Genomic DNA, 15,975 nt, shown 5'->3' on the forward strand with positions numbered 1-15,975 from the left:
TATGCCATCAAGGGAATCATTGATAAGTTCCATGGGACCTTTAACATTTTTCCCCTCATCTTCAAATGTCTCATCTTCTTCTATCCATTCTTCATGATCCTTTTGTTTTGCAATGGATTCTTTCGGCAGAGAGATGTTTTCCTTCTTCATGTGAGCCACCAACTTCTTGTACAAGGCTTCATATTTCTTAGGACTCTGGTCTTCTTTCTTCTCCTTGCAGTCCCTGGAAAAATAGTCAGGGCTACCACAATTAAAGTAATTACATGAGTTTCTCTTCTCGGAAGTGGATCTCCTTGTTGAACTACTTCCCTTCAACTGAGCTCTTCTAACCCTGTTTGCTCTGCTTTCTTCATAGCGCTTGATGATAAGTGCAGTGCTGGAAACAAGATCATCGGTGTGATCTTCGTCACTCTCTTCATCCTAATCTGAGTTATCTGAGTCGCTGATGTTCTTCATTACTTCCTTTCGAGACACCAGTGTAACAGACTTTTCCTTGTTCGAGTCCTTCATGATTGCTTTACGAAGAGCTTTGGTCTCTTCATAATTTTACAGATTACCGAACAAAGAATTTAGATCCATGGTATCAATCTTTTCACCATTCTTGAGAACATCAGCGTGATGTTCCCAGCTTTTCCTAAGAGAATCGAGAAATTTCATAACCAACTGAGATGAATGCTTGACGACTCCCAGCATGTGCATATCATTAACCAAGTAGTGAAACCTATTGAAGGTTTGGGTAAGTAACTCATCTTGTTGAGCAAATAAATGCTTGTATCTCCGATTAAGGTTGTTGATGGTTGTGGACTGGACTTCCACGATGTCTTCATAAGCCACTGTTAGTGTATCCATCATCTCTTGTGTTGACTCACAGTTTTGAAGGAGATGATACACATGGTTGGGAAGATAGTTTCCAATAGCAGCCATGGCTTTCACATCCAGACTAAGCAGTCTCTTGTCATCATCATCATAACTCATTTCTGCCTTTTGCTTCAAGGGACCAACGGGAGCATTGTTGACCAACGTTGGTATATAGGAACATGGGAGCCCTTTTTCAGTAATATTTCTTATCTCATAGATAATGGTTTCAAGAACAACCATGGCCTTTATCTTCCACATAGCGAAATTGTGTTCATCAAAGGGATGAAATTTGTTCAGGCCAAAGGATTTGAGATTCGACATGATTACTTGTGTGTATCACAAACCTGATCTGATACCAATTGAACATTTTTATCGATCAGATACACTTCAAGTATTAAGAACAAATAGAAACTAATCTAAGTGAAATAAAGAACATAAAGTGAATGAAACAGGGAGTTCTCCAAATTATTCTTTCAGCAAGAAAGGGTTGTGTCTTCGCTAAGAAAACGGTTTGTCACAAGATGGTCACCAAGACGAACTCTACATTAGGGTTTACCCTAATGTAGATTATATAATAATCTATACAAGTATATCCCTTGATTGAAGGGATTGCGTCTAATCTATACTAAGAACCGATATTATCACAAAGATGATGGATCTATGATCTATTCTATACGTATCTATATCATTACCTAATATACAAAAGATTACATAGAATAACTAATCTATACGCTGACGCTGATAAGCTTGATACACTGGCGTTGTCAATGTCGTAGCCGTTGACACTGACAGATAGTGTAGAGTGTTTGACTCGTTAGATCATAAGGTGTGACCTTACAGTAATCATAAGAGTAAGTATGAATGTCAAGACATTAATGGTTTTGTATAGATACCTATATGTCACTAGACATAAAAAACCATTAAGTCCTGGATGAGTTAAGTACTAGATATATATTAGAAGATTTCTTGATGAGATAAAGGGATATATTCTCCATGGTACGTGTGTTATGTGATTAGTCAGATAAAAAATATAAAGATGTAGAGAAAGATAGTTCCTTCAGGGACAAGAGATAGAGATTCTGTAACATCCGAAAAATATCAGCTAAAAATTTCATTTTTAAATTAGGTTAATACATAAAAACATCGTTACAAAACATTCATAATATTAATTTATGTCTGAAAACCGGTAACATCATAGTAAAATATTCAGAGTACATCCCAGAAAATCCATAGTGCGGAAACAAGAGTGTGTGATATGCCGCTACCGCGCCAGCTCCTTTCCCCTAGCTGAAGAGATACCTGAAAACAAAACTATAAAACGTAAGCACGAATCTTAGTGAGTTCCCCCATAATGCCACATACCATGCAATCGTATAATGAGTAACTAAGGGATACGGGCCTCGCCCACACCCATAGAGATACGGGCCTCGCCCACACTCTGCTATCCATGGAGATACGGGCCTCGCCCACACTCCACTACTAACCATAACATACAAGTATCACACAGACAACAAGTATAAGCAATTCTATCATACTGTCATATAACACAATCAAACTCAGCTATGAGATACGGGCTCCGCCCACACTCTGATACTAACATATCGTCTATACGGGCCGGCCTTGGTGCCTTAGACCCGTCCCTACTGGAAGGAAACTCACCTCGAGAGTAGCTGTCGAAAACCTGCTCAGACTACGCCTGGCTGCCGCACCGGTAATCCCTCCGGCTATAAATCTGTAAACATGGATTAGGTACTCATAAATACCCCTAAGGTCAAATGACTGGTCAAAGTCAACTCCTTGGTCAAAGTTAACCTTCTGATTGACTGGACTCGCCGAGTCCATATGGCGACTCGCCGAGTCCTTCTATGTTTAGCCTGACTCTGACTCATCGGGTCCCTGTTCCCACTCACTGAGTCAGCCCGACTCGCTAGACGGGGACAACTAACAAACCCGCGACTGGACTCGCCGAGTCCAAGGGGGTGACTCGCCGAGTCCGACGAACAGATCTCACAAATCGCTCCAATCTTCCATCAGAACATCAACCTTGGAGATTTGGAGATTCTAGGACTATAGCTACACGTTAAATTGCTAATTCCACGTGCGACTACGGAGGGTTGGACTTCCTACACTTAAACCCTTCTTATCCTAGTGACTGATCATATGACTCGCCGAGTTGGAAGAACAACTCGTCGAGTTCAAGGCTATAATCAAGGGACTCGCCGAGTTTGAGGAACGACTCGCCGAGTACCAGACAATCTTCATAGGACTCGCCGAGTTGTTTATCCAACTCGCCGAGTCTAAGGCCATCTTCATGGAACTCGCCGAGTGCACTTTGGCACTCGCAGAGTACCCTTCGACTCTTCACCCATTCTGGCCAAATTTGAGACATGCAATGGTTCCAAACCATAAATCTAAGCTCCTAGGGCATAAACACACGGAGTTTGGGAGGTTTAAGGGCTTGCATTCCACATATAAGGGACAAAAGGGAATCTATTTTACTAAGGATCAAGAAGGAGTTTTCTTACCTGGTTAGGAGCTTCTCCCAGGGTAGATTTCGGATCTATCACACTTCCTTGCACCCTCCAACTTCCTCCTTCTTCTTCTAAGCTTCAAACCTCCTTCACCAAGCCAAAATCACTCACAAGGATCAAAATGGGCTAGGGTTTCGCTCTACAGTTCTTCTGGAAGAGAATGGGACGAAATGGGTGTTTTAGAATGGGTAAAATAGGGTGCAATGTCTGAAAATAGAGTTTCATTCAGACAGGTGGACTCGCCGAGTCCATGCATCGACTCGCCGAGTTCACCGCTCAAATCCCGTGTCCACCCTGCTGCTACTCGGCGAGTCGGGACGCAGACTCGCCGAGTTCGTGGCAAAATTAAGATAAAACTTAAATAAAATCATACCATGAACCCGGTGTTACAAATCTCCCCCACTTATTTTAGACTTCGTCCTCGAAGTCAGCCGCTCCCTTCCGGAACAGCTCCGGATAATGCTCCATCATCTCATCCGCGGGCTCCCAAGTCCATTCCGAGCCCTTCCGATGTTGCCATTGCACCTTCACCAGCTCCACCCTTTTGTTCGTCAGTTCCTTCGACTTCCGGTCTAGGATAGCCATAGGCCGCTCGATATAATTCAGGCTGTCATCAACCTGGATGTCCTCCAAAGGTACCACTGCTGAATCGTCCACCAGGCACTTCCGCAGCTGGGAGACGTGGAAAGTGCTGTGGATCTGACTGAGTTCGGCTGGCAGGTCCAGCCGATATGCCACCTTGCCTACTCGGGCTGCAACCCTAAACGGTCCAATATACATGGGACCCAACTTGCCCCGTTTCCTGAATCGGATGACGCCCTTCCACGGCGACACTTTCAGGAGAACCATATCCCCGACCTGGAACTCCAGGTCTGATCGGCGCCTATCGGCATAACTCTTATGCCGACTCTGAGCAGTCTGAAGCCTGCTCCGGACCTGCTGAATCTTCTCTGTCGTCTTGAGCACTACTTCGGTGCTCCCCATGACTCTCTGTCTAACCTCGCCCCAACATATCGGGGTCCTGCACTTCCTCCCGTACAACATCTCGAAGGGAGGGCGGTCAATACTCGCGTGATAGCTGTTGTTATATGAAAACTCGGCTAAAGGAAGATAGGTATCCCAGCTACCACCGAAGTCTAAAACACACGCCCGCAGCATGTCCTCCAGAGTCTGGATGGTCCGCTCGCTCTGGCCATCCGTCTGCGGGTGAAAGGCTGTACTAAAATGCAGACGAGTACCCAGCTCGTCATGAAACTTCTTCCAGAACCTGGAAGTGAACCGCACATCCCTATCCGAAATTACTGAAACTGGCACCCCGTGCCGTGCCACCACCTCTTTGATGTAGATATCGGCCAATTTCTCGGCCGAGATGCTCTCCTGAATCGGGATAAAGTGGGCGCTCTTGGTCAATCGATCGACGATGACCCATATCGAATCCACTCCCTGCGCGGTCCTGGGAAGCTTGGTGATGAAATCCATCATGATGTCTTCCCATTTCCACAGCAGGATATCCAACGGCTGCATCTTGCCGTGCGGTCTCTGGTGTTCGGCCTTGACCTTCCTGCAGGTCAGGCACCGCTCAACGTACCATGCTACATCCCGCTTCATGCAGGGCCACCAATAGTCCAGACGAAGATCCCTATACATATTCGTTACCCCTGGATAAATGGAGAATCGGGATTTATGCGCCTCCTCCATCAGAACCTGGCGCACGCCTCCGAGATATGAAACCCACACCCTGCGGTGTAATGTCAATAATCCTCTGCTGTCATGGTCGAAAGAGGAAACCTGTCCCACAATCCGCTCACTCTTCCGATGTTCCTCCTTTATAGCCTCCTGCTGAGCCTCCCGGATCCGCTCCAAAAGCGGAGTCACCACTGTCATCCGCATGCAAATATCCCTGATCGGCGCCGCCTTGCGGCTGAGCGCATCGGCCACCACGTTGGCCTTCCCCGGGTGATAAAGGATTTCACAATCATAATCCTTTACCACATCAAGCCACCAACGCTGCCTCATATTCAGATTTGGCTGGTCCATGAGGTACCTCAAACTCTTGTGGTCCGTGTAAATCGTACAGCGAACCCCATAGAGGTAATGACGCCAAATCGTGAGGGCGAACACAACAGCCCCCAACTCCAAATCATGCGTCGGGTAGTTCGCCTCGTGAGGCTTCAGCTGCCTCGACGCGTAGGCGATGACATGCCCTCTCTGCATCAATACCGCGCCCAAACCTGAGATGGACGCATCGCAGTATACAACAAAATCCTCCATGCCCTCTAGCAAGGCTAAGATTGGCGCCTCGCACAATCTCTATCTCAGTGTCTCGAATGCTGCCTGCTGCTCAGGCCCCCAACGAAAGACCACATCCTTCCTCGTTAACCTGGTCAGGGGTAATGCTATCTTCGAGAAATCCTGGATGAATCTCCGATAGTAGCCAGCTAATCCCAGGAAACTCCGAATCTCAGATGGAGACTTCGGAATTTCCCATCTCATCACGGCCTCCACCTTGGCCGGATCCACCGAAATGTCGTTCTGGTTGACAAGGTGTCCAAGAAACTGCACCTCGCGCAACCAGAACTCACACTTGGAGAACTTAGCATACAAGTTCTCCCTTCTCAAGGTCTCCAAAACCTCCCGCAATTGCTCCTCATGCTGCTCTCGCGTCTTGGAGTAAACCAAGATATCATCAATAAATACTATCACCGACCGGTCTAACATCGGTCTACATACGCGGTTCATGAGGTCCATGAACGCGGCAGGAGCATTGGTGAGCCCGAAAGGCATCACCACGAACTCATAGTGGCCATAACGTGTCTGAAATGCCGTCTTCTGCACATCCTCCTCTCTGACCCTCACCTGGTGATACCCTGAACGCAAATCTATCTTGGAGAACCAAGATGCTCCCTGAAGCTGGTCAAAGAGGTCGTCAATCCTCGGGAGTGGGTAGCGGTTCTTCACCGTTACCTTATTCAGCTCCCTATAATCGATACACATTCGATGCGACCCGTCCTTCTTTTTCACAAACAGAATCGGGGCTCCCCAGGGTGAACTGCTCGGTCTAATGAAACCCTTGTCTAACAGCTCCTGAAGCTGTGTAGACAACTCCTGCATCTCAGGAGGAGCCAACCGATACGGTGCCTTGGCTATCGAAGCCGTACCAGGTACTAGGTCGATCCTGAACTCCACCTGTCGCTCTGGAGGTATCCCAGGCAGCTCCTCGGGGAATACATCCGCGAACTCTCGTACTACGGGCACATCGCCCACCGTCGCCCTACCCGCCTCCCGGGTGTCCATGACATATGCGACATATCCTGCGCAACCCTGCTGAAGGTAACGCCTTGCCCTCGCTGCCGAACAGAAGGCTGGCCCTCGCTGTGATCTCTCACCCTGAATTACTAACTCTCCCCCACTTGGGGCTCTGACTCGTACTAACTGTTGTGCGCAATCTATCACTGCCCCATTGGGACTCAGCCAATCCATACCAATAATGACCTTGTTTCCCCGCAATGGAATGGGAACTAGATCAACCAAATACCGCTCTTCGAACAACCTTAACACACAATCTCGGAAGACCTCTAATGCTCGCACCGACCGGTCGTCCGCAATCTCGACCTCTAAAGGGCAATCCAACATTCTCGAGGACTCAGGAAACTTCTTGCTAAGTGCAAGAGAAACAAAGGATCGGGTAGCCCCCGAATCAAACAACACCTGGACTGGAATACCGTTCACATGGAATGATCCTAAACGTATATACACAGAGCACATATCAATATCATAAATCTCATATAAATAGGTCAGAGGGAAAGAATCATACCCGTCACCACATTGGGTGCAGCGCGTGCCTCCTCGGCTGTCAGCTGAAATGCCCGGCTCCTCACCACCGGAGCCTCTGCCTTGCCCTACCGGCCATCTGTAATCCGCAGGGTCGCTGGAGCTGGCGCCTGTACTGGCGCTGCTGCTGTCAACTGGGGGCAGTTGGCCCTCTTGTGGCCCCTCTGGTTGCAGTGGAAACATAGCAACTCAGATGTCTGAATAACCGGAGCAGGGGCAGTACAATCCCTGCTGAAGTGTCCCGTCTTGCCGCACCTGTGGCAGCCTGCCGATCCTAATCTACACGCTCCCTCGTGCGACCTGCCGCACTTCCTGCAGCGGCCCGGTCCTGAATGGCCTTTCGGCCTACCATCAGATCCCTTGGGCTTCTTTCCCGAAGCCCCTATCATCTGTCCCTCCTCTGCCTTCCTCTTCCGGATGTGCTCCAGATCTATCTTCCTCTCCCTCGCCCTAGCAATCATAGAATCCAGGGTAGGGCAAGCTGAAAAACTGACATGCTCCCGAATGTCGGCTCGCAACATGTCATGGTAGCGGGTCCTCCTCATATCCTCATCACCTGCATACTGGGGCACCAGTAACGCCCTCTCCCGGAACTTGGCAGTGATCTCCGCCACTGTCTCTATCGTCCGCCTCATATCCAAGAACTCCCGTGCCAACTGCTGGAGCTCCACCGCAGGCGCGAACTCCGCCCTGAATCGTGTCACAAAGTCCGGCCATGTCATAGCCTCAATGGCCGCGGCTCCCAAAGAGTCACAAACCGACTCCCACCAATCTCTAGCTTTGTCACGTAGACACCCTGCTGCAAATCGTACCTTCGACCCCTCGGGGCAGAAGCTGATCAGCTGTGCAGACTCAAGGTCTGTAATCCATCGTCTGGCAGCAATGGGGTCCTTCGCCCCATGGAAATCTGATGCTCCACTGCCCCTGAAGTCCTTAAAGGACAGTATGCGTGGTCCTGACTGGCTAGCCGCCATATCACTCCTGAACGCCCTGAGACGTTCCTCCATCAACTCTACAATACCCTCCTTGATCGACCCGAAGATGATGGGAGTCGACTCAAGGATGCCCCTGGTAATCTCTGACGCAATGAACTCGCGTAGACCCTCATCAACTGGTTCGGACCCTGAACCCGAACCCGATCCTGATCCTGAGCCTCCCGCTCCCTGTCGTGTGGTCACCATGCTGCAAAACATAGCATAACCACCATCATACTATATTCCACTAACGAGGCTCACATTCATATCACAAGTCCCCGGTCTCGTCTAGGCCCTTTTTGAATCGAGTACGGATCCTCCGCTTTCAGTAGTACGGGCCCATACTACCTTCCACGTCTATCCGTGCTTTCCTCAAGAATTGCCTCAACTCAACCAAGTCCTTTTTACTAATACTGCGGTTCTCGTGCTACTCTCGCCCTAGGCTTGCCCTAAGTAATCACCATCCCACTCTCTGCCATCAGCTGCACAAGAAGTCCCTGCTTTCTTTCCCTAACTAGCTCGCGAATACTATTACATATTACTCAGACTAGATAATTCTTCGAATGAGAGGTCCTACCCTACAACGGTTGGACTCAACCAAGAGCTGCGAAATAGGGCTAGACCCAACCTTCTGAAATTATTTAATCCTTGCAATATGTAACTTAGCATATTCGTTCACTAGTTAGTGAAAGACGACTAGAACTCCTAATAGCACAAAGCAAGCAGCATTCGGGCATTGAGTACACATAATCAAGTATATACTACTCTGGCTATCATACTGACTGATCTGTACTAGCATGCAATTCTCAAAAAGCCGAAACACATAAAGTAGGCACATAAGGCATCATTCCTAGATCCTTAGTCCTATTCTAGCATGCTGTTCTACTGAAACTGAAACTGATAATCATAACGTAAACTTGTATGGGTACTTTGGGGAAAACTTACTTGAGCTCGGCCGGTCGCGCACATCACACACCTTTTTCTTTTTAGAAACCCCTTTTACTTAGTCTTTAGAAAATCATTTCTTTATAAAAATCTTTTAATCCCTCGATTTGAGTCCAGACACCCCCGAAGGTGTGTCCGAATCCCTCAAACCAGGGCTCTGATACCAACTTGTAACATCCGAAAAATACCAGCTAAAAATTTCATTTTTAAATTAGGTTAATACATAAAAACATCGTTACAAAACATTCATAATATTAATTTATGTCTGAAAACCGGTAACATCATAGTAAAATATTCAGAGTACATCCCAGAAAATCCATAGTGCGGAAACAAGAGTGTGTGTGATATGCCGCTACCGCGCCAGCTCCTTTCCCCTAGCTGAAGAGATACCTGAAAACAAAACTATAAAACGTAAGCACGAAGCTTAGTGAGTTCCCCCATAATGCCACATACCATTCAATCGTATAATGAGTAACTAAGGGATACGGGCCTCGCCCACACCCATAGAGATACGGGCCTCGCCCACACTCTGCTATCCATGGAGATACGGGCCTCGCCCACACTCCGCTACTAACCATAACATACAAGTATCACACAGACAACAAGTATAAGCAATTCTATCATACTGTCATATAACACAATCAAACTCAGCTATGAGATACGGGCTCCGCCCACACTCTGATACTAACATATCGTCTATACGGGCCGGCCTTGGTGCCTTAGACCCGTCCCTACTGGAAGGAAACTCACCTCGAGAGTAGCTGCCGAAAACCTGCTCAGACTACGCCTGGCTGCCGCACCGGTAATCCCTCCGGCTATAAATCCGTAAACATGGATTAGGTACTCATAAATACCCCTAAGGTCAAATGACTGGTCAAAGTCAACTCCTTGGTCAAAGTCAACCTTCTGATTGACTGGACTCGCCGAGTCCATATGGCGACTCCCCGAGTCCTTCTATGTTTAGCCCGACTCTGACTCATCGGGTCCCTGTTCCCACTCACTGAGTCAGCCCGACTCGCTAGACGGGGACAACTAACAAACCCGCGACTGGACTCGCCGAATCCAAGGGGGTGACTCGCCGAGTCCGACGAACAGATCTCACAAATCGCTCCAATCTTCCATCAGAACATCAACCTTGGAGATTTGGAGATTATGGGACTATAGCTACACGTTAAATTGCTAATTCCACGTGCGACTACGGAGGGTTGGACTTCCTACACTTAAACCCTTCTTATCCTAGTGACTGATCATATGACTCGCCGAGTTGGAAGAACAACTCGTCGAGTTCAAGGCTATAATCAACGGACTCGCCGAGTTTGAGGAACGACTCGCCGAGTACCAGACAATCTTCATAGGACTCGCCGAGTTGTTTATCCAACTCGCCGAGTCTAAGGCCATCTTCATGGAACTCGCCGAGTGCACTTTGGCACTCGCCGAGTACCCTTCGACTCTTCACCCATTCTGGCCAAATTTGAGACATGCAATGGTTCCAAACCATAAATCTAAGCTCCTAGGGCATAAACACACGGAGTTTGGGAGGTTTAAGGGCTTGCATTCCACATATAAGGGACAAAAGGGAATCTATTTTACTAAGGATCAAGAAGGAGTTTTCTTACCTGGTTAGGAGCTTCTCCCAGGGTAGATTTTGGATCTATCACACTTCCTTGCACCCTCCAACTTCCTCCTTCTTCTTCTAAGCTTCAAACCTCCTTCACCAAGCCAAAATCACTCACAAGGATCAAAATGGGGTAGGGTTTCGCTCTACAGTTCTTCTGGAAGAGAATGGGACGAAATGGGTGTTTTAGAATGGGTAAAATAGTGTGCAATGTCTGAAAATAGAGTTTCATTCAGACAGGTGGACTCGCCGAGTCCATGCATCGACTCGTCGAGTTCACCGCTCAAATCCCGTGTCCACCCTGCTGCTACTCGGCGAGTCGGGACGCAGACTCGCCGAGTTCGTGGCAAAATTAAGATAAAACTTAAATAAAATCATACCATGAACCCGGTGTTACAGATTACTCTAGGAATAAGAGTATAGTTCCTTTAGGGACAAGAGTTTGATTACTTCAAGAATAAGAGTATGATTCCTTCAGGAATACGAGTATGTTTCCTTTAGGAAAAAGAGTATGATTCCATCGGGAACAAGAGTATGGTTCCTTCGGGGACAAGAGTATGATTCCTTCGGGAATAAGAGTACGCTTCCTTTAGGGACAAGAGTATGATTCCTTCAGGTATAAGAGTATGGTTCCTTTAGGGACAAGAATATGATTCCTTCGAGATTACGAGTATTTTTCCTTTGGGGCAAAAGTATTATTGCTTCGAGAATGATATTATGTCCATGCAGGGAAAGAGAAGATGATCCCTTTAGGGATGTAGATAAATGATTTAGGTGGAAATCAAGATTATGTATGGTTAGAAAAGAAAGAGAAAAGTTCATTGATAGGAACAATATAAGAGAGTTCTTCTAAGAACATAGATGTAATCCACAAGGGATTGAGAGTAAGGAATCTGTGAGGGAGTCAAGAGAATAAGAAAGATGAAGGATCCACGAGGGGTCATAAGGGAGAGGAGTAAGGTTGGATGAGTGTGCCCGGTAAGTTAGTGGGATGTTGTTTCCTTTAGGTATAGAAGATAATAGAATGAGATGTGGTCATTGGGCCTAGATGAGAACAGGATGTTGATGCATTAGAGAATAGATAAAGCAGAGAAGAGACAAAGTTTAGAAGAGACAGAGTGGATATATGAGAAGAGTCTAAGAAAAGAGCATGAGAAACGTATTAGATGATAGAGAAATGGATATATGAGATAAGAAGGAGTAGGAGAAGAGAATATAAGATTAAAGTAGAAGAGATAGATAAAAATAGAAATGATAACAGTATTGTAACATCTTGATTCCTGTCGTTTCTTATTTTAGGGTCGTGGGCTGGAAGTCAATTGTGTAAAGGCTTTGGGCCTTAAGGACGCAAATTTTAGTTCTTGTGAAAGGAGTTAATGACGATTAAGATATTTAACCCTTGAATTGTGTTTTGGGCCGAAGGTTAGAAAGGGAAAAGTCATAGGCTGGGTTCTTGCATAAAATATGGATTTTTGTTCAACAAGTTTTTAGTCAAACATATTTATATAATATTTTGGGGCTCTTCAATACCTTTATGTGGATATAAAGATCGTTAAAAACGGAGTTGGAACGAAGATGTTATGATTGTTAGAAGTTTGGAGGGTTTTAGGTTTAGCCTAGTACGTTGGGCGTACAGGGTGTACGTTTGGCATACTAGGAAAGGATGATCGCAAAGATTCAACCTAGTATATTGGACGTACGCGGTCAGAACCCAAAACCTAATTTTGGGGTTTTGAGCACTATTTAAGCTCCTTAACTTCCCCAAACACTTTCCATTCTCAGCCTCCACCTCTCCAACGTCCTCCCTTGAAACCCTAAACCTAGTTTCAGCCTTATAAGGAAAAAATGTGTTTTTAATTGCTGTGGAGTGTTCTTGGTGCATCTTGGAGAAGAAGGAGCTCATTGGAAAAGTGTTGGTTGCATTGGAGCTTGTAGATCCAGACCTTGTTCACCTTCATCTTTCTTCTAGAGGTATAAAGCTTGAATCTTTATGATGCATTTGTTAGCTTTTGCTAGTTTGGATGTTATGAGATTTTGGCCACTTTAGGGCATAAAGTTTAGATCTTGAAAGTTTTGTGACATTGTTATGGATAAAGTTGGAAACTTTATCCATCTAAACATCATAGTGATTCAGATCTGAAGGTTAGAGACTTGGACTTAATGGATTAAGTTGACAAAGATGCACTTTTGGTACCTTTGAGACTTAAAGACTAGATCTTGGTTGTTTGAACCATCCTAATGGATAAAGTTGGAAACTTTATCCATTATGGAGCTATTAGGAACCATAAAAATGTGATATTTGTCCTTCTATCCCTTCCATGCAAGAATTATGATGTCTTAATGGATTAATAAATTAAGCTTTTAGCTTTTGGACCTTTTCTGGCCATGGAAAGTCATAAAGGTGGAAACTTTATGACTTAAGTCGATGTTATGAGTCTAGATCTGAGCATTAGACAAAAGGACTTAATGGATAAAGTGCTTAATGGAGAAGTGAGGACAGGCCGTGTACGTTGAGTACGTTGGACGTACTCAACAACCTTAGACTTTGACTTTTGTTGAATTCCGTTGACCGTTAACTTTTTGACCAACTTTGACTTTCGGTTAAACCGGATGGCTTTGGAATGTTGATTATGGTTTTACCTAGTTGTGATGATTAGCAGATTCACAGGAGCAAGCAATGCAAAAGGGAGTGTATTGTAATGTTTCAAGGTTCTTCGATTCAGCTGAGTTTTGCCTCATTATACCTATGGGTCGATGGCACCAAGGCCAACCCACTCGTTTTGGTTATCTTTTAGTGGAGGGATGCTATAGGGAATGTATATAGTCATGTAGGATAGACTGAGGACTCTTGATCTAGGCTTTATTGTCTGTTCCTTGTTTGGCTATGAGTCTAGAGTAGGATCACCTGTCTGGGTGTCTATCTCATCTATGGGTATATACAGTTATACATTCCTTGGATTGTTGGTATTTAGTGTGTTATTTTGATGTAGTGATCTGTTAGATCTGTATCCTGGTATATAGTATGTTGTCATGTTATAGTGATATGTTAGATCTGTATCCTGGTATATAGGATTTTGTTGTGCTATAGTGATCTACTGGATCGATATATATATATATATATATATATATATATATATATATATATATATATATATATATATATATATATATATATATATATATATATATATATGTGTGTGTGTGTGTGTGTGTGATAGGATGATGTAGTAGTGGTATACTACTTATCATATAGTGGAGTGCCCTAGGGGTTGTATTTAGTCAAGTAGGATAGCCTGAGAAATATTGATCTAGGCTTTCTTCCATGTTCCTTGTTTGGTTGTTGCTCTATAGTAGGATCATTTGTTTGGGTGGCTATCTGTCACACCCCAAACCGGAACGGCGGAAACGTTCCAGGGCGGAGGACGTCATGTTTAGTATCACAACACATGTATCATAGTAATCAAAGTAACACACAACCATTGCATTAATATTAAAGTGTGTACAAAGTATGTGATTCACATAAGATAGACTCCAAAGGTAAATAACAAAACAAGACATTAAGCTATTATGCTCCATCTTCTGAATCCCAGTGTGTGTACCTGTCTACTAGGCTCCTGAAAATACAAGTTATTTTGAAAGAGTAGATCAGCATTTAAGCTGGTGAGTTCATAAGTATTTTAGTGATGTGAAGTAAGTTGAAAGTTCTTTTTAGAAAAGTTTGCCTGTTCCTCCATAAAATCCTATATCTTCTGATATGATGAATAAAAGTAAAAATGACTCTACAATTCCTTCTATGAGTACTAAATGAATACAAGTTATATAAAACCCAGAGTAAACAGACAATCGATTGTGTGAATCTGCCCTAAGCCCACAACCAAACAAGGAACAGGGAATAAAGCGGAAATCACCCATCCCATTGTTTGTTAGGTCTTCATTGTATATAACCCTAGCGTATTCATTTGGTACTCACAGAGTTAACTGTAATAGTTTCTTTATATTTGATGAAAACATTCTTTAAGAAAAACCCATATTTCCTTTAGTAAAAATGATAACCACAATAGTTCCTTCTATAATCACTTAGTTTATACTAGCTATATATAATCTAATATCGAACGGATAGTTAATTGTGTGAATCTGCCCTAAGCTGTGACACCAGTCAAATTTTGGTCAAAAATAAATTGATCAATAATCGTAATTGGGATGAACCAAGTGGTAGAGTTTGTAACAAGGTTTCCAAAAACATAAAGAACACTGAAATCCGAGTTATAACGAAGAAGTTATGACCAATCGAAAATTCGCGGTAAAACCGGCAAAACACTGTTCAGTGTAAAAAGCGAATTTTCGATAAAAGGATTTTTAGCCTTAACAATCTAAATGAAACTTGTAGAATATGTTAAACCGAGAACGTTCATAAAAAGAACGTGAAAATCCGACTTCGTATGAGGAAGTTATGATTTTTCGAAGTTTCGGTTTAGCAGTAGATAGCTAAAAATTCGAAATATAAATCGATCGATATTTAGCCGACGCAACTTAAACGAGAATCGAAGGTCTCGTTAAAAGTAGCACAACGGTAAAAAGACAGGTGAAAACGGACGTCGGATGAAGAAGTTATGAATTTTTAACGGATTCCCGTCCCGGTCTGTTTAAAATAATAATATTAAAAATAAATTTAAAATCAGCCAACGTAGTCTAAACGAAAGTCGTAGAGTATGATTTTACCTACGCGTGCATATAAAGAACGTCAAAAACGGAGCTCGTATGCGAAAGTTATGAATTTTCAAGTTTTTGGCACGAAAATCGAGAAATTACGGATAACCGAGAAATTTCGCAGGTCACTCTACGGACACGTCATCAGCACGTGCGAACTGCCATGTGTCACCTTCAGGTTGGACCGCAAATCACCGTGTCAACATCGGATTGGACCGCAGCCGTGGTCCAGTAGCAAGCCCACACCTTCGCATCGGACACCCCGGAGACACCCCTTCGCATGCGTGCCTTCTCCCTATTTGACCGAAGCTTGACCAATCAGAAGCCGCCAGATCCGAACCCTCGCACGTGGCTTAGCTGCTGACCGATGCGTGGCTGCTGACTCGCCTCTCGCCTCGCCACCTATCCTCCTCGGCCGAACCCTCGCACCCGTATATAAAGGGTGCGAGCCTTCTCGGATGGAAGGGTTTTTCATCCCATTTTTGGCCCTTTTTCACTCCTCTCTCTTCCATAA

The sequence above is a fragment of the Lactuca virosa genome, chromosome 5, assembly GCF_052849685.1.
Source record: "Lactuca virosa cultivar CGN04683 chromosome 5, Lactuca_virosa_CGN04683_v6, whole genome shotgun sequence".
NCBI classification, from domain to species: domain Eukaryota; kingdom Viridiplantae; phylum Streptophyta; class Magnoliopsida; order Asterales; family Asteraceae; genus Lactuca; species Lactuca virosa.